The sequence below is a fragment of the Gorilla gorilla genome, chromosome 2 (genome assembly GCF_029281585.2).
Source record: "Gorilla gorilla gorilla isolate KB3781 chromosome 2, NHGRI_mGorGor1-v2.1_pri, whole genome shotgun sequence".
Lineage (NCBI taxonomy): Eukaryota > Metazoa > Chordata > Mammalia > Primates > Hominidae > Gorilla > Gorilla gorilla.
In genome coordinates, this window is record NC_086017.1 from 129,799,782 (window position 1) to 129,820,862 (window position 21,081).

A 21,081-nucleotide genomic window follows, 5' to 3' on the forward strand; every position below is an offset into this window, starting at 1 on the left:
GGAGGCCAAGGCAGGCGGATCACGAGGTCAGGAGATAGAGACCATCCTGGCTAAAACGGTGAGACCCCGTTTCTACTAAAAATAAAAAATAAAAAAAAATAGCTGGGCATGGTGGTGGGCGCCTGTAGTCCCAGCTACTCGGGAGGCTCAGGCAGGAGAATGGTGTGAACCCAGGAGGCAGAGCTTGCAGTGAGCCGAGATCGCGCCACTGCCCTCCAGCCTAGGGGACAGAGCGAGACTCCGTCTCAAAAAAAAAAAAAAAAAAAGCAAGCAAACATTACATTTAAAGGCACAATTTTTTTATATAAAATGATAACGAAGGCAAAGACATCCTGATAAACTTCATAAAATAACTGATAGGAAAATGGATATTCTTTGGCCCTGGTTCAACCAGGGTAGCATAGAGGACAAAGGGCACAAGAGGCACCAGAGAGTCCACAGCAAATGTCAACAGCCACCAAGACCATCTGTCCCAAGAAACCAAAACAAAGAACAAAGATTTTTACCATTCTATTATTGGAGCAGAAAATCACAACTGCTTAACTCCTCTGTTACTATTACTCATGCCATTGTCTCACTAGGATTGCTTTAGCCACCTGAGGAAAAAAAAAAAAAAAAAAGTTATACTCTGCCTCAGAGTTGCCCAGAAGCTTAAAAAACCCTATAGGTAGTCTGACCACTCACATTATTGAAAAGAAATACAACACATGAACATATACAGACACAAAAACCACACAAACACCACTTCAAGAATAAGATTCTCCTGAAATCTAAACACTCCATAGTTGTTAACATCTAAGAGGCTTGAACAATGAAGCATGCATAGCTGAAATGTGATGAAACCTCAACCTGAGATCTGTTATCTTTCCTTTGAGGGCTCTAAGCAGTTTCACTTTTGCATGTATTATTCTCAACATTCTTGCAAATTAGGTGGGCATTGCTGCTGTTACTTTCATTTTACACACAAAATAAGGAACGGAGTAATAAAGTAATCCAAAGCTTGCATAAAGTAATCCAAAAAATTTATCAAAGCCAAGACTAAAATTCAAGTCTCATGATGTTCACTTTCTTTCTACTGTAACACACAGCCCCAGGAGAAAGGATTAAGCAAACAGCTGTTCCAGGTAGGTCAAAAAGCCTCTGCATACCTTCCCTTGGGGAAAAGTGATGAATTTACTCTAATGTGAGGGTAATGTTTGAAATTAATTTACCAATGAAAATTGGCCTTAGTCCTCAAGCCCAAGGCCTAGAATAAATTAGGTTCTGCTGCAGAGGGGAAGGAACAATTACCAATGCAAACCCTCAATAAAGAGGGAAAATATAAAGAATTATCCCTAATATTTATTGAGTCAGGAATGGAAGTATAAATTTTTACTTCCCATTAACCATATAATACTTGATGCTACCACTCTTTCTAAAGAAACCACAGCACATACACGCTCACTCTATACTTTCTCTGTTTAAGGAGTAACATGCAGGCTCCATCATGAATGGCAAAAGAGACACAATCCTATCCACTCACCTGAATAGCCCTAAGGGATCTGATCTGTTATATCACCTCCTCCCAGCTCAAGCTTTCTCCAGTTAAGTTCTAACAGAGTAAAAATTCTTCAAATCACCATTAAGGTTAAAATTTTGCTATTTCCTATTATAAACAATAAAGCATTATTCTAGTGATAGCAAATGTTGATTGCCACGACGTGATACAGCAGTATTATGACACAGTAAAAAATTCCTAAGGTAATATGCCTTTTATATATTTTATAGAGAATATTCAAGGTTAAGGTTTCTCACTGATGTATTTCTCCTAGTGGGTGAAAAAAATACACACACGCAAACATATATATACCCCAACTCAATTTTCCCCATCTTGCCTGGAAAGCTATTAATAATGTATCTATATAATAGATACATTATAATAATACATTATAATAATGTATAAATGATTCTATTTATATCAAGTTAATAATAGGCAAAACTAAAAGTATGGTGTTAGAAGTCAAGACAGAAGGTCATGCGGGAAAATAAACTCCTTTGTTCCCCTATGGAATTTTCTCCTCAACCTGGAGAATCAACTAATGCCAGAGGCCTATAGTCACCAAACCAAGAGCTTTGATGGGGTTGGGAGAACCTCAAAAACAAACTTGTAAGCTGCTGCTTGGGAGCAGATTAACAGCTAAGTAGCATAAGACCAGTCTTACAGTACTGTGTATTACAGGTCTGCTGGCTCTGGCTTGGTGATTTCTCACCAAGGAATGGATAAGTTGGTAGACAGTAATGAATGAATATGTTTACAAGCCATTAGGTCAGCTCTATCCAACAGATCTTTCTGTAATGATGAAAATGTCCTGTATCTGTACCACCCAACATAATAGCAGCCACATGTGGCTATTCAGCATCTGAATTGTACCTAATGTGACTGAGGAACTGAATTTTAATTTAGATGTCCACATGGGGCTAATGGCTTGCATGATAGATAGCACAGCTTTAAATACTCAGTCTTTTTATAGAACTAAGCTATGCTTGATGCATGTATACCTTATATCAGGGACTGCAACTGGTGATTCACAGACCAAAGCTGGCTGACAAATGAGTATGGTTTGGTGATCATAGTATTTTGGCTTTTAATCTAAATTGAAACTTATAGACAGGGTACTCCCCAGTTGGCCACTGTATCTTAACATTTTCTAATTCTCCATCACACAGATACAACTACACACACACATAAGCATTTGATTTTTCTATCCTACAAAATGTGGTAGTATTATTTTTCAGATTCTTTTTCACAAAACATCACTTCAAGAAAGCTTCAAGTGATAATTTCTTTTAAAAATAATAATAGACTAATAATAATATCTATCCCTTTATTGGTTATTTACTATGTGTTAGGAACATTCTAAGTTCTTCACCCATATTAGTTCAACCCATCAGTATCGACTGGGATTGGTTCCAGGACACCCCCCGGACACCAAAATCCCCAAATGCTTAAGTCTCTTATATAAGATGGTACAGCATTTGCACGTAACCTACAAATATTCTCTCAAATACCTTAAATCATCTCTAGATTACATACAATACCTAACACAATGTAAATGCTATGTAAATATAGTATTGTGTTTCTATTTGTATGTTTTATCATTGTGTTTTTTTTAAATTTTTCCCAAAATATTTTCAATCTGTGGTTGGTTGAATCCATGGATGCATAACCCACAGATATGGAGGACTGACTGTATACATACAGACATACCTCAGAGATATTAGAGATTTGCTTCCAGACCACCAAAATAAAGTAAAAATCTCAATAAAGCAAGTCATACGTATTTTTTGGTTTCCCAGTGCATATAAGTTGTATTTACACTATACCGTAGTCTATTAAGTATGCAGTAGCATTATATTAAAAAAGTACATATCTTAAAGTAAAAAATACTTCATGGCTAAAAATGCTAACGATCATCTGAGCCTTCAGTGAGTCATCATCTTTTTGCTAATAGAAGGTCTTGCCTCAATGTTGATGGCTGCTGAATGATCAGGTTAATGGTTACTGACAGCTTGTGTGGCTGTGGTAATATGGCAACAATGAAGTTTGCTACTTTGACACTCCTTTCATGAAAGATTTCTCTGTAGCAGGCAATGCTGTTTGATAGCATTTACCTATAGCAGAAACTCTTTCAAAATTGGAGTCAATCCTCTCAAATCCTGCTATTATCATCTAAGTTGATATGATATTCTAAATCCTTTGTTGTCAGTTCAGCATTGTTCACATCTTCACCAGGAGTAGATTCCATCTCAAGAAACCATTTTCTTTGCTCATCCAGAAGAAGCAACTTCTCATCTGTTAAAGTTTTATCATGAGATTGCAACAATTCAATCACATCTTCAGGCTCCATTTTTTTAAGATAGAATAAGCTTCTAAGATAAAGATGATTGAGCGTTTGTCAAACTAGGGTATAAATATTACTGGAATTTCCCATGATTTTTTCAGAAAACTTGTAGATACACAAAAATGAGAAGTAAAAATTAGATCTTAAAACTGAAATATGACCCATAAGATGCAAGCACTTAAAGGAATTATATTAATGAAGTTTTGAATGCACTGATCAAATGGTGAAGTCACTTTATTTGGAAAACTCCTGTTTTTATGTTGTTATTTTTCCTGAGATCTTAAAATTATTTTTTAACTTTTTTTTATTTCCATAGGTTTTTGGGGAACAGGTGGTGTTTGGTTACATGGATAAGTGCTTTAGTGGTGATTTGTGAGATTTTGGTGCACCCATCACCTGAGCAGTATACACTGTATCCAGTATGTAGTCTTTTATCCTGCACCTCCCTTCCAACCTTTCCCCCCTTTCCCAAAGTCCATTGTATTATTTTTATGCCTTTGAACCCTCACAGCTTAGCTCCCGCCTGTGAGTGAGAACACATGATGTTTGGTTTTCTATTCCTGAGTCACTTCACTCAGAATAATGGTCTCCAGCTCCATCCAGGTTGCTGTAAATGCCATGATTTCAACGCTTTTTATGGCTGAGTATTATTTCATGGTATACATGAATATATACCACAATTTCTTTATCCACTCATTGACTGATGGACATTTGGGCTGGTTCCATATATTTGCAATTACAAATTGTGCTGCTATAAACACACATGCGAAAGTATCTTTTTTGTATAATGACTTCTTTTCCTCTGGGTAGAGACCCAGCAGTAGGATTGCTGGATCAAATGGTAGTACTACTTTTATTAATAGTTATTTAAGGAATCTCCACACTGTTTTCCATAGTGGTTGTACTAGTTTACATTCCCACCAGAGGTGTAAAATTGTTCCCTTTCTACCTCATCCATGCCAACATCTATTATTTTTTATTTTTTTTTATTATGGCCATCCTTGCAGAAGTAACATGGTATTGCATTGTGGTATTGATTTGTATTTCCCTGATCATTAGTGATGTTGAGCATTTTTTCATATATGTGTTGGCCACTTGTATGTCTTCTTTGGCGAATTGTCCCATGGCCTTAGCCCACTTATTGGTTGGATAGTTTGTTTTTTTCTTGCTAATTTGTTTGAGTTCCCTGCAGATTCTGGATATTAGTCCTTTGGCAGATGTACAGACTGTGAAGATTTTTTCCCACTCTGTGGGTTGTCAGTTTACTCTGCTGATGGTTTCTTTTGCTGTGCAGAAGCTTTTTAGTTTAATTAAGTCCCATCTATTTATCATTGTTTTTGTTGCAGTCGCTTTTGGGTTCTTGGTCATGAGGTCCTTCCCTAAGCCAACGTCTAGAAAGGTTATTCCAATGTTATCTTCTAGAATTTTTATGGTTTCAGGTCTTAGATTTAAGAACTTGATACATCTTGAGTTGATTTGTGTATAAGGTGAGAGATGATCCCATTTCATTCTTCTATTACATGTACCTTGCCAATTATCCCAGCACCTTTGTTAAATAGGGTGTCCTTTCCCCACTTACTTTATCTTTTTGTTTGCTTTGTTGAAGATCAGTTGGTTGTAAGTATTTGGCTTTATTTCTGGGTTCTCTATTCTGTTTCATTGGTCCATGTGCCTATTTTTACACCAGGACCATGCTGTTTTGGTGACTATGGCCTTATAGTGTAGTTTGAAGTCAAGTAATGTGAAGCCTCCAGATTTGTTCTTTTTACTTAGCCTTGTTTGGCTATGAAGGCTTTTTTGGGGGGTTCCATATGAATTTCCAAGTCTAGTTATTTTGCTATTTCCAACACATCTGCAGTGACTTCCTCTTCTGAAGTCCTTGAACCCCTGAAAGTCATGAACAAGGGTTGGAATCAACTTACAGATTTCTGTTAATGCTAATATTTTGACTTCCTCCTATGACAAAAATGTTCTTAATGGCATCTGGAATTGTAAATCCTTTCCAGAAGATTTTCAGTGGACTTTGCCCTGATCCATCAGAGGAATCACTCTCTATGGCAGTGACAAAATGCATCAAACAGCCAAACTGTGAATGAAAAGGATAAGTTGTGTGCTCACTGGAGTAGCATTTTTAATTTCCTTCAATACTTATGAAATGTATTTCTTAAATAGGAAGACTTGATAGTTGAAGTTATTCCTTGATTGATAGACCACAGAATGAATAAATGTGGGTAAATGCTATCAAATGGTGAAATCACTTCAAAACCACAATGCGATACCACCTTACTCCTGCAAGAATGGCCATAATAAAAAAAAAAGATGTTGGCATGGATGAGGTAGAAAGGGAACAATTTTACACTCCTGGTGGGAATGTAAACTAGTACAACCACTATGGAAAACAGTGTGGAGATTCCCTAAAGAACTACTAGTAAAAGTAGAACTACCATTTGATCCAGCAATCCCACTACTGGGTATCTACCCAGAGGAAAAAATGTCATTATATGAAAAAGATACTTTCACATGCATGTTTATAGCAGCACAATTTGCAATTGCAAAAATATGGAACCAGCCCAAATGCCCATCAATCAATGAGTGGATAAAGAAATTGTGGTATGTATGTATGTATATGTACACACACACACACACACACACACACACATACACACACACACCATGGAATACTACTCAGCCATATAAAGGAATGAAATAACAGCATTCACAGCAACCCAGATGGAACTGGAGACCATTATTCTAAGTGAAGTAACTCAGGAATGGAAAACCAAATATCATGTGTTCTTACTCACAGGTGGGAGCTAAGCTGTGAGGGTTATTGTCTATAATTTTTATGGTTTCAGGTATTAAAGTCTTTGAACAATCTTGAGTTGATTTTTCTATAAGGTGAGAGATGAGGATCCAGTTTCATTAGCTGTCATGAAAACAACATTAATCTCCTTGTACAGTTCCATCAGCACTCTTGGGTGGCCAAATGCATTGTCAATGAGCATTAATATTTCGAAAAGAATCTTTTTTTTCCAAGCAGTAGGTCTCGACAGGTGGCTTAAAATTTTCAGTAAACCCTGCTATAAACAGATGTGCTATCACCCAGGCTTTGTTATTCCATTTACAAAGCACAGGTAGAAGAGCTTTAGTGTAATTCTTAAGGGCTCAAGGATTTTCAGGACGGTAAATGGGTGCTGGTTTCCACTTAAAGTCACCAGCTGCATTAGCTCCTAACAGGAGAGTCAGCCTGTCCTTTGAACCTTTGGATCCAGTCATTGACTTCTCTCTAGCTATGAAAGTCCTAGATGGCATTTTCTTCAAACAGTAGGCTGTTATTTATCTCCACTGAAAATTTGTTGTTTAGTGTAGGCACCTTCATCAATGATCTTAGCTAGAACTTCTGCATAACTTGCTGCAGCTTCTAAATCAGCACTTGCTGCTTTACCTTGTACTTTCATGTTATGAAGACAACTTCCTTCCTGAAACCTCATGAACCAGCCTCTGCTAGCTTCAAACTTTTTTCTGTGCCTTCCTCGCCTCTCTGTCTTCACAGAATTGAAAAAAGTTAGGGCACTGCTCTAGATTAGGTTTTGGCTTACAGAAATGTTGTGGCAGGTTTTATCTTTTATCCAGACCAGCAAAACTTTCTCCGTATCAGCCATAAGGCTGTTTCACTCTCTTATAAGTTGTGTGTTCACTGGAGTATCACTTCTAATCTCCTTCAAAAACTTTTCCTTTTCATTCACAACTTGGGTGTTTAATACCAAGAAGCTTAGCTTTTGGCCTATCTAGGCTTTCAACATGCCTTCCTCACTAAGCTTAATCACGTCTAGCTTTTGATTTAAAGCGAGAGATGTGTAGCTCTTCCCTTTCACTTGAATACTTCGAGGCTATTACAGGGTTATCAACTGGCCTAATTTCAATATTGTTTTGTCTCAGGGAACAGGCAGGACAGAAGAGAGAAAGACAGGCAAACAGCTGATCAGTGGAGCAGTCGGAACACACACAGCATTTGCTAAGTTTGCCATCTTACATGGCTGTTTATGGCACCCCGAAACAATTACAACAGTAATATCAAAGATCGCTAATTGCTACAAAGCTGCAGAGTTAAGAAAAAAGAGATCACTGACCACAGATCATCATAATAGACAGAGAATAATGAGAAAGTTTGAGATATTGTGAAAATTACCAAAGTGTGACAAAGAAACACAAAGTGAGCATATGTTGTTGGGAAAACAGTGCTGATAGACTCACTAGATGCAGGGTTGCCTTAAACCTTCAACGTGTGAAAAATGTAATATCTGTGAAGCATAATACACTGAAGCACAATAAAACAAGGTATGCCTCTGTGAGTGTGTTGTGGGGCGGGGGGTGGTTTATTATGAGGAATTGGCTCACTAGATTGAGGAGGCTGAGAAGTCCCATGATTTTCCATCTACAAGCAGGAGTCCCAGGAAAGCTTGGGTGTAACTCAGTCCAAATCTGAGGGTCTAAAAAGCAGTGCACCTGATTATGCAAATCCCTGTCCAAGGGCAGAAGATGAGATGAGACTTGTCAACTCAGACAGTAAGGCAGGAAAAAAAGGTGAATTCCTCCTTCTTTCATTTTTTGTTCTATTCAGGCTCTCAACTGACTAGACGATGTCTACTCACACTGGGGAGGGCAATCTACTTTACTTAGTCCAACTACTCAAATGCTAATCTCAGCTAGAAAGACCCCACAGACACACTCAGAAAAAAATGTTTAATCTAGGTACCCACAGCCCACTCAAGTTTACACATAAAATTAACCAGAGTTAATTATTAATTCAATTTCTTTAACAGACATAGGCTTGTTTAAATTATTTCTTCTCGTGTGAGTTCTGGCAAATTGTGTCTTTTAAGGAATTGGTCCATTTCACCTAATAAATGTGTCGACATAGAGTTGTTAATAGTATTCTCTTATCAGAATCAAATTTTGAATATAAGAAGTCTGGTCCCAGAGTGCATGCATGCTCTTACTCATCACATTCGCCATTCCTTGTAGGCTGGCTTATTTTCTCCAATCACCATTTATTTCACAAGCAACATATTTTAAACATAATTTTTTCAATGCAATTACTAGTCTCCACTTTACCTCTGTTTTGAGGTAAAGTAGAAAGTAATTCCTATTTTGAAAGAGCAGTCAACTGCCAGCAGAGGCTTAAGCAGAAAGTGCTCTGTCTATAGGCTAAACAAAGGAACGCCTGGTTTGGTTACCAACTTGACCAAGGATAAAATAACTAGCATTCCTTTCTTTGCCTCCAAAAAGGACATCAACCCACAAACTTCTATCTTTCTTACCTTCTATGGGCTACTAAGCCTATTACATGTTTCCAATTTGACTAGGAAGACATTAGCAAAATAAGCTAGTTTTACAATAGCTGAAAAGCCCTCCTCCTAAAATCAAAGGTGCTACAATACAAAAGTGGAAGTTCAGAAGGAAAAGAAATATTAAACTTAACAGTGCTTATTCTAGAATCACTTGAAAATCACCTTTTTTCTTCTGTTTCTCAGAATTACAGATACTTCCCCAAATTTCTGTATAGTATTTCAGAGGAGGTAGGAAAAAATTCAAAGGCTACTAAAAGAAAGGTTAAATAAATTTCACAATTAGCCTTGCCAATGATGAACATCATTACTGTCCTTCCATAAAAGAAGAAAGAAATACGTGAAAGTTGACAAATGTTGGCAATAAACTAGAATCCAGAAACCATTGTTATTACCATTATTCTGACCACCATTTATGCTTTAAAGTGAAAAGGACAGGGAACATACAATATTTTGTAACTAAATTTGTTAATTTTTCCCTTTCCTTATCACACTGTATTCAGAGATGCTTATATGAGGACTATGGCCAGGAATCTTATAGCCATGCATTTCATTAGTCTCCAACTTTCCCTAGTCAGTGGAAAAAAAACAAGAAAATGTTATAAGCAGCAAGATAAAAAAAAATTATTACAAAGCATGCATGCACATTCAGTATAATAAATTCAAGAAATGTAAACATTTTATGGTTATGATTGTTTCCACCACTAGAATGAATTCAAAAATGAAGAATGCTAGATTTACTTGCAGTGAGTAAAAAGCTGATATAATGACAAGGTCAGTCTGTGACATTAAGGATTAATAAGTGTGTTTTATAATAGATGTTCTTCAACACTTAATTATCACTAAAGGCATTATTATAATAACACGATGAAACAGAAGTATAGACAAACAGAGAACAGCTATTTATTAAGGGCGAGTTTTGCCCTTAGAATTGAGTTAGGAATCGTGGAGAATACGAAAGCAGCAAATGAGATTCTCAACATTAATAGAAGTCATCATTTCATTTCATAAATCCCAAGTGCAGACTCCCCCTATTTCCTTCTGGCAGAAATTCTACTTTTGCTGAATTCTATGGACTGGAGAGGCACCTACAAAATACGTGTGGGGGAGAGAAGGCTGTTTTGCTGGTAAATAATGTTGGATACATCATATTAGATGTTAAAGCTGCACTTTAGAGGTGCCGTACGGATTTGGTAAGGAGTACAAATAGAAAACCCATTCTGCAATATGTGTAGAAGAGTTTTCTTTAGACAGAGAATCTATTATGATGCTCCCTGCCACGAATTGTGGACCTCAAGTCTCTGCTTAGACAAGATACAAGCCTATAAGTAACATTCCTGATTGAGATTACATATGCTACTGGATGTCAGAAAAGGAAGAGATAGACATTGCTTGGCTCAAAAGGGAAAGACTGTGGACAGTTTGAGTAGTGAGATATGGAAAAACAGGGAGAAGAATAACCAGCAAGGAAGTGGTACCATACTCTAGACAAACTAAACTCCAATAAATGCCTTACAGAGAGTTATGTCAAGGGTTATTCATGATGGAATAATAGATGAGTAATAACATTCATGGATAACGTGACCCAACCAAACAAAGGACTACCAAAGCCATTCTTAGCCAGTTGTCACTGTTGAATTCACAGAAAGAGAGCAACTACTATGAACAGTAAGTGGTTTTCCGCAAAGAAAACAGACAATAGGTATCCTAAATTTTTAGGGGAGCACGGCCTGAGGAAGTCTTGATTAGAGAGAATAGCTGTGTATGTGTACCCATGTGTGTTTAATTACTGCTGCTGCTGTTGTTGGTAAGAAACAACAAATGTGGGCCGGGCGCAGTGGCTCACACCTGTAATCCAGCACTTTGGGAGGCCAAGGCGGGCAGATCACAAGGTCAGGAGATCGAGACCATCCTGGCTAAAACGGTGAAACCCCGCCTCTAAAAATACAAAAAATTAGCTGGGCGTGGTGGCGGGCGCCTGTAGCCCCAGCTACTCGGGAGGCTGAGGCAGGAGAATGGCGTGAAGCTGGGAAGCGGAGCTTGCAGTGACCGGAGATCGCGCCACTGCACTACAGCCTGGGTGACACAGCGAGACTCCGTCTCAAAAAAAAAAAAAAAAAAAAAGAAATAACAAATGTGTCGAACAAAAAGGTTATACACCCAGGTAATAATGTGGCTCAGTCCTTAAAGTTAAGGCTCTCAAAGGATCACTGAAATTAAAACTGTTTAATATCTAGAACTTTGAAAATGTTCCTATTATCTAGCCCAGTAATTCCATTTCAAAGAATATATACCAAGAAAAAAATCAAATATGCCAAGAATTACAAAGAAATGTGTGTAGCATGGCATTACTTAAGATGGTGAAATTTTAAAAATAACCTAGATGTCCAGCAACAGAGAAATTGTTCATCAAAAAACTATTATACGACTATTTTTCTAACTGCTTTTGAAAAAAAGGGAAAAGGGAAACTGATTGTGTATTAGGTGATGAAAATGCAAGATATAAAATTCTATAAAATGTATTTTATCATATACGTATGTATAAAATGTATCCTATACAGGTATTAATAATGCAAATATAGCTAATAAAAAAATTACTATTTTGCCGGTTGATTATTCTTTAATAGTATTTATTCCTCCTAGCTACAACATATACAATTTATTTCAGACAATTTAAGGGGAAAAAAACAAAAAAATAAAATAAAGATCACTTATAATATCACTACTCAGAGATGAAGACTGTTGGTGTATATATACACCTAATCTTTTCCCATGCATTTATTGTATTACTTTTATAATCACATAATAAGGCTACAAATCTATTTTTTGGCAGGGGTTAATTTTTGTGGTAACATATTACAAATTTACTTTTGAAACATTCAACTGTATAAAGAAAATGCAGCTTCTTTCATTTATATAGTTGATTTAATCATCCTTGGGAACCCCATCCTAGTGGGTAGTGGAAAAACAGACTTGCTAATCAGCAATATTTCAAGCTTTTCCAGCTTAGACAATCCTTTGGTTTAAACATTCATTTATTTGAAATCTGACCTGCCAAAACAGCTGGTTTAAATGATCCCCTTTGGGTGACTCACGGGCTTCAAGACAGTCTCTTAGAACTCCACTCCCATCCAGGAAGATTAAAAGACACAATCTGTAAAGAGGCTCACAAGAGCCTTCTGGTGAGGGGGAGGGCTTTGGTCCAGCTGATGTCCCTAGGCATCATTGCTGTTGTCAGCTACAAAGTGACCCTCTTCCTGGGGCCAGTTCCTGCTGAGATGTGGCTGGTCCTAGGCTTCTTTGAAGAAACTTGCGGGCACCTGCACTGTGGTCGTAGACAGTTGACTCTGCTAACAAAGTCCCTGCATAGAGCCTGCTCTGCTCCAAAACTAGGCTTCTGCAAGTTCACAGGCTCTTTCATACATCCCCACCATACTTATTCCTTAAAGCTCAGGGCACTGTATAATACACAAAGGGGCAATTTTCCTATATAAAAATTATACCTCAAAAAAGCTATTTTTTACAGTGGTAAAGGAAAATTTGTTTAAAATGTTCACATTAACAAAAAGAAAAGTCTCAAAATAATTAACCACACAGCGAATAAGTTAGAAATTGCATAGAAAAATAAACTCTAAAAACATAGGAGAAAAGGAATTTTTTAATGATCCTACAGTTCTTGGCCTAAGGTGAGTGTATAAATGGCAGGATCCAGTGGCGAGATCCAGTGGATACTAAGGGTATGGGAGTGAGTTCAGACAATAATAGGGTGCACTGTTTGCAATCAATTTAAAAATAATAGTATAGCTCACTAAAAGTCAGTTTGCTTCTTGTTGTCACTATGAAATAGCAATTTTAAACAATGTAATTAATAAATTACTCCCTGTTAAAATGTGTTGGTCTATGTGCCCAATAATTGCCATGGTTACTGTTAAGTTTTAGCAATAGCTATGTAATATATGTGTAAATGTTGAACCAACACATTCTCATTTCTTATACTTTAATAAATGTGGTATGCCCCATGAAAGTTATTTCAGAAGGAACACTAATTATATGTGATTTACAGATAGGTAATTATATGGCCTGGACTCTGATACATGTTTGTTGGAAAGACCTGGAGCTCATTTCAGGTGTAGTTTCTGTCTCTGACCCATATATGTCTCCAACTACATATTCCTGTGCTTAAAGGTTAGATTCTAAATAATCAATGAAAGAAAGAAACACAATTTGAGATATTTCCATTTTGTTCTTCTACCTGCAAATTATTTTCTGAAATTTGTAGCGTTCACTCTATTGGAAGTTTCTTCACAAGTTCTCCCCTTTCTTTGGTCAATTATTATATTATTGTAATTACACGACTATAATTTATAAGTTTTCCTTTTTGTACTATAATACTTTGTTGCTGATATGATTATATGCATACAGATTTCAATAAAAAAAGTTTCTGCCATTATTTGTTTCATTTCATTATTATTAGTGAAAATAATTTTGTCATATAGGAAAGGTGAGTCTTAAAAAATAATCTACTCTGGTTGTCAAGCACTCTGGAGAGGTCACTGGTGGGACCATTTAATAAAATGGAAAAATACAGGTGGAAGAAGTATTTGGGGGAAAATGACTTTGGGTTCAATTTTAGACACTGAGTTTGACGGTTCTGAGGGACAGACAGGTGAAAACGACCAGTATGTAGCCATAAATAAAGGTAAAGAGCAAGATCTGGAAATCACAAAAAAAGTCAGCCATCAAGGTAGTGAAACTGAACAAGAGATCATCCAAGTAAAAGACAAAAAATAAAGGCTAGAATTCTGTGGGCATACCTACAAATGAGTGGTAGGCAAAGGAAGCAGAACTAGAGAATGAGAATAAGAAGGAATAACTGGAAGGGCAAGAAAAGCACCTAGACAAGGGAGAAATAAGGAGGAAAACAGTAATTACAGGTATAAAAAGCTATAAACATCAATTTGTATGTGTAAGTCAGTTTATCATGAAGCCTGCAAGCCAATAACACTAGATTTGGCTACCAGGAGGTCTCTGGTAGTCTTTACAAAAGCAGTTGCCAAAGAGTAGTGCCACTTCGCTGACACAGATGATTGGACAATTAGAAGCCCACACTGCCCACTCTAGGTGAGCCATAGTGGAAATCTCTGGGCTCTGGTGAACTATAGAATGTGGTCCCTGAACCACAGGCATCAGGATTATCTGTCATATCCACTTAAAATGCTGATTCAAGGACCCTACTTCAGATACTCAAATCAGAATCTCAGAGGTAAAACTCAACACTATGTATCCTAAGCACCCAGGTAATTCTTAGGCATGCTAAAATTTGAGGACCACTGCAGTATATGTTCTTCAAGGTCCATTCTACCTCTGATATTCTGGACTTCAATGGATTGTCTCTCTCTGACAATAGGATGTGAAATCATGATTACTAAAATCAATGCAGAAGTCAGCAATTACATGATAAACATGCAATAATCAGAAGCACTGAGGACAGAAATAATACTTTTTATTTACATCAATTCATTCTGATCATGTGATATCTTTATTCTGATGAGGGTTGAGGTGCTATAGCCCTAGGGGATAATTATGTTCATAGATAGCTAAGAGACTCACGGAGATAGGATTCTGGGCCAGGAAAACTATGAAACAAGAATTGAAAAAAGAGAAAGTTCTGTTTAGTAGTACTGAGGTACTAAAAAGAAGTCAGAGAACCTAAAAGCACTAGATTCCTATTGTTAGATGTATTCAGAAATACTTAGTTATTGTCTTTTGGTTGGGAAAAGAATTATATTTCTATTTATCTATATATAGAAATAAAGAGTCAATGTTTCTAATCTATATAGAGAGACAGAGAATCAATGTTTTTTTCCTTAGGGAGGCTACAATTTTAATTAATATTCTCTAATTGACATTGACTTTAATTGACTGGTGACAGTCTTATGATAGGCCCCTCTGCCAAGCTTCCTGAGTGAGAATCACAACGAGCTCCATTATGAAGAAGAGAAGCCTTTTGTTCTTAGTGATCTCTGTCTAAGCAATGTTTTTTAGGTCTCAGAATATGACAGCCAGAAAGATCCTTGAGAGACCATTTAATTCAACCTTCTATACCTTACTTTCTAAAATCATTACATCTACCCATCCCCACCCCCAAAGTCTAAAGGATCTTCTCACTTCACCTGAGTTCTTTCACAGTTATGTCCTTTTGACTCACCTACAGCATCCTATACATTGGATTACCTTGGGGAAACTGGTATTCAGGTATACATTACATTATGGGTTTGTATATTTGTTTCAAAGAGTTTTTAATAAAAGAGCAACTAAGTGAAAAAGAAATCAAGAAAGTTGGGTGGGTTAAATCTGTATATGTGTACTAATCATAGCGTTCCATAGACAGTTAACCAACATGCAGACAATGAGTGCAAGTCAGAGGACGGGATGAAGAATGGGCAGAGCTAAAGAGGGAAAAAAAGGGGTCAGGACAGAAGACTTCCCACCAGTATGTCACAGGCTAAGAAGAGGGTCTGAAAACACTAGCTTAAGGTAAGTACACACTTTACAGCAAATACACAAATTATTTGCAGGAAAAAAGCATGGAGAAGGGAGGAGATACAGACAGGAAGAAGGGAAGACATTTTACACTTTTAACTACCTATTAGGATTTCTTAGACTCTGAGCATATGGAGTATTTCACAGGTAATGAAAATTGTTTTAAATTCAAATAAGATCACTTCTAAAGTACTTAATTCAAATAAAAATCTTACCCAATTTATGAGGAGAATATTAAAAAAACTCATTCTAATATTTGAATTTCCTATTAGGAAATGTCTACCAAATCTATCATATAGTCTACCAAATCTAACATAAAAGAATTTAAAGCAGTATTTATTTTGTCTTCAGCATTCCATAGCTCATAGTTAGCCTCAGAATACAATAGTTGATATGGTTCAGACTGGAAATATACTGTCCCTTGACTTTTTTCCTAACCACTAAACCCAATTTTCATAATTGTCTTTAAATTTTGTATAACTTCCACGTACTTTATGCACAAGTGACTCCTCTTTGCCGAGAGGTTATGTACCTTGCCCAGAGTTGACAAGAATTCAAGGGCTAGGCCACAAGCTGATCTTAGATTCAGATCCCGAATGTTTTTTCTGGACACAGAATCATTTAAAAATCTGATAAAACTCATAGGCTGATTATCTTCCCAGAAAAATAAACATATAAAAATATACTTTAGCATATAATTTTAGAAAATATAAATAACCCCCAGATCAGGAGCCTTCAATTTAGATAAAGCATGTCTTCTAAGGGACCATACTCAAATTCTAACATGAGCTACATACGGCACCCCAAAGAGACCCAGTGGGATGCCACTCCTTAGCTAAATGTGTGAGCTATAAGGAGTATAAAAAATAAAGGGAGGGAAAAGTAAGAAGCAATGAAAAGAAAATTAACTATGTGATGAGCATCTAAAATGTGTCAGGAATTACTAAATAAAAGAGCTCTTCTCTCTCCTGATTTGTTTTGTTGCTTTTTTTTGGCTCAAAAATGAATCAATGTTAGTAAACATAGTCATCTTATGCCAGATAGAGGTAAAAAAAAAAAAGTCATTAAAATTCTTGAGGAAAACTAGTTCCAAATTATCATAGATCATAAATAAATGTGGTGCTGATCTTCTAAATCTAACAAATATATGTGAGCTGCACTGAAAATCCAAACATTTCCTAAATAATTTTTTAGGAGACAGAACAGATACATTAAAAATTTAGCAGATGTGAGCTCTCAGTGCGAAGCATTAGGGTAATTTTAATTTTCTTCTTTCTACCTGTCTACCACTTCTAAAATCCCTGCAAAATGTATGTTATGTTTGGAATTAGGGAAGCATTTATTAAAACATGTTTACTGCATAGTAATAAAATGTCATTTTAGAGGGATGAAAGAAAGATGAGGAAAGGACAACTTATTTTATATTCAGCAGTTGGGTGGATGAGTTCTGGGTATGGAGCAGTTCATAGCGTCCAGAAAAGACCAGGCAAGATTAAGGAAAGGTAAGAAAAGGCCACAGAAATGAGAAAAAAAAAAAAAACAGAAGAGTAAAAAGAATTGTTGTGAACAAAACTACAACAGTAGTTAATCCAAGAACCTAGTGTGATGCAAATGTAATCAAAACCCATGTCAGTGAATAAAAAAGGCAGGGGCTAGGATTGTCTTCCCCAGCATAATCCTGCACATAATATACGTATGATCAACAATTACCTAATTAAACTCATCTGAAGGTTAGGGACCATACAAATGTGTGGAGCACTTTCACATGTATTATGATCTTCACAAATGCCCCTAATAAAATAGGCATTATCTCCATTTCATAGATGAAGAAACAGCTCAGAAAGCTTATATGTTTTCAGTATAAAGTCACATGGCTCTTTTGTGGCAGAACTGAGGTGTTAAAAGGCCCCTGGCTCCATGTTGCTTTTTTCTACACGACGGCACCTTTACAAGCTTGGTTATTTGGTTTATCTTAATTATATTCTACATAAGCTAAATATCAGAAAAGTATGGTAAGTTTACCAAAAGACATCTAGCCTTTCTGATTTGCATTTCCCTTCAAGCATTTAACAATGTGCTTACTACGGACTAGAATTAAAAAGGTAACTTTCATCTCCATATTATGTATCTTCAGTGACAATTATAAGGATCGCCAGGTTCAGGTTAGCACAAAGGCAACATTACGACAGCATATCAAAGATTATATATTTACCCAAATAAAAAGCAGCCAGATCACTTTAATAAGGGTTAGGTTTGGATTTACGTTTAAGAGAGTCAAGTGAAAAACCATTTGTCACTTCTTATTCTTTATATCTAGTTTATCCTTTCACAAACTGAATGTCCATGTAGCTTAGCCAAGCCAATCTTCCTCTCTCTTTGTCTAGTTTCCATTCCCAGGACATCTTTGGAATGCACAGGGCTCTGCCTGCACAGGAGGTGGTAACACAGCACCACATTTAGAAGAGACAACTGTTCCTACTACTTTCTGTAATTCTACCCAAAAGATAAGCTAAGAAAGGGAAAGGAGAAGAAAGAAAAAATTCCAAAGTAAACTCAGAATTTTGAAGGAGGGCTCTAATTTAAATATATTGTTATATTCTCAAGTGAGATAAGCTATAAAAGGTTCCTAAACATATGGGGATGCTAAATAAACTGAGCTTCAAGAATTAATGCCAAAAAAAACCAAAAGACTATCTACCCATACATATATATATATGTACATATGTATGGAGAGATATATATAATCTTTTAAATAAATGTCCAGATATAACAGTCATAATTTGAGTAAAAAAGTTTATAAAAGCCACTGACCACATGGCATGATCTGTGTTAAATTTTAAATCTCTAATCTTTCTTTACATTCTCTATTAAGATTTAGACATAACTTTACAAGATTATGCTGTTTCAACTACATTAACTCTTCAAAACAAAATATTTCACTTTCCACAGCTATTTGCCAATCGAGAGCCCAAGACGCGTCTTTTAAAAATTAAACATAAGCATTTCTAATGGAGCTGCCTCCATCTCCTGCTATTCTCCCCTTATTGCTGTGCCATGTTGTCTAGCCTTCAAATTCCTACTGACTTGTCAGTAGGAATTTCTACTAGTCAGCAGGAATTCAACTTAGAAATTCAGTAGGTCTCAGCTTAGAAATCACTTTCTTAAAGAACCCTTCTCATAAAGGGCCACCCTTTCCTGTCCATTTTTTCGCATAGTACCCTGTGCCTTTTCTTCTCTGCACTTATTGAAACATGTCAAGTAAATAAGCAAATGAGAAAGCAAGTGAATACATATAGTTGTATCGTTTTCCTCTTTGTAGGAGCTTTTCTATCTTATTTTTTTACTATGCATTGGCAAGCAGTGCCACTGAATGAGGTGGGGATTCCTCCCAAAGTCAGTGCATGTTCTTTTTTATTCTCACAATAAGGACACATTTGCCAATAACTTTAATGTGACACAGGGTAGTTTCCAGTTCACTCCAGTAGGAAAGAGAGAGAGAGAATTTTTGAGATCTTAACCAAAAAGCACCTCAGATAAGGGTGACTTACAAGCAGGGTACTGTAAAGCTCAAATTATTTGTAAGGTGCCATCTGAGATTTTTAAAAACATCAGATGCATTATATATTTTTATATGTGAAAAATAATACATGTTTTATGGGTCATCCCTAAAGAGAGGCATATGGCCTGCTTCTGCAAAATGGGTTTTATGTTCTTCTCTGGATCTGGGGGAAACCAACGCATGACTAGGGGAAGGTGCTGAACGAGAACAGAGTGACATTCCTGTGTGCCTGAAGCCTCTCAGGTTTCTGTTCCTTCTTTCCTAGGTCTCTTGCCTGCTTTGGGTCCCCAGGGTATTATAGACAATAGCCAGAGAAATTACATGAGAAAAGAAGATCTGGCTTCTCTAAAACCCAATGGGGAAGTACTCTTCTGTGAAAAGGTCCTTAATATCGAATTAAAAAATAAAGTACAGGACAGAGAAAATAAAGTCCAGAACAGGGAAGGAAACTTATCCAAGCATATAAATGAAACACTGAGCTAGAATTTAGGGCAAAACATTCTTCTGAAGCTACGTCAAAAAGGGGATCCTAATTAATAACAGATAACTTGGCAATTAAAAAATATTACACAAGACAGAGCAATAACTCTCTCTTTATCTCTTCGATAACTTTGAGCAAGTGTTAACTAAAGATGTTCAATCTGTGATGCCCATATTCCAGAGGCCCCTTTAGAAAAGTATACCATTGCATTAAAAACACTCAGAGTTCTTATTTAGCTACCTATTTTTAAGTGACATTTGAAAAATTAACATCATCAAGGTTTCTAAAAATAGGCAAGTCAGCTTTGTTGTACTTGTCAGAGACGGGAACAGTGCATCCACCCACTGCTTGCTTCTTTAACTTAACTGCTAGTGTGGTAGAGACATAGAAATACATAAAGAATAAAACAGATAAAGATAAAATTCATCTCATACACATAATGTAAATAGCAATGGCTTCCACCCCATTAATTAATGAGTAATTTTTCAGTATCTGCTCTATGCCCACTATATGCTAGCATTCAAGAGAACACAAGAGAAAAACAGGGTATGGCCCATGTTCCTAAGAAGTTTATCATCGAGTTGGAGAAAAAAAACACTAACAGCCACAGAACAAAAACCAAGAAACAAAAAGCACTATGCAAGTGCCAAGAGGTAAATATTAAAAAATAATAATAATAATCCAACACTGTAGTGACTATAAAAATAAAGAAAGGTCATAAAATGACAGCTCTGTCAGGGCTGAACCATGAAAACTGGTAAAGATGTAGACTGGCAAAAAAAGAGGAAGGAGACAGCTGATGTCTGAATGTAAGTGGGAAAAGTATACACAAAGAAAGAGCAGTTAGGCGGGAAGCTGAGAAGTCTCCCAGTAGACACTAGGCTATGAGGGGACTGGGCTGCGTAAAGGACAGGTTCAGGTTGGAAAACAGCGGGAACAATGAAGCGGACACAGAGTATGAAGAATCAACATGTCCAGGCCATGTATTACCAACAGCCATGGTAGCTTCCCCCGTGCAAAAAGCAAGATTAGAGAGGCTTCACTGCAAATGAACTAGAGCAGCAGGTACTAGGGCAAAGCACAAACTCAGGTGTGCAAGCAATTGGGAGTTTATTTCTGTACAACTGAACTTAATCTCTGTTTTAAAACTCCTATGCTGCTGAATGGTGAAAATTAAATTTCAGTCAAGTCAGGGTAATCTCAATTTCTGGTTTCCCCTTCCTCATGGGCTGCATCTAAATTCCAAAGGATTATAAAATGCTAGATTTG

General features: G+C 36.6%; 1 protein-coding gene across 14 annotated transcripts in view; it reads right to left on the reverse strand.

Moving 5' to 3' along the window:
• The window catches only part of IGSF11 (immunoglobulin superfamily member 11), a 236,298-nt gene that overhangs the window by 40,531 nt on the left and 174,686 nt on the right, over positions 1–21,081 (reverse strand). The window lies entirely within an intron of this gene.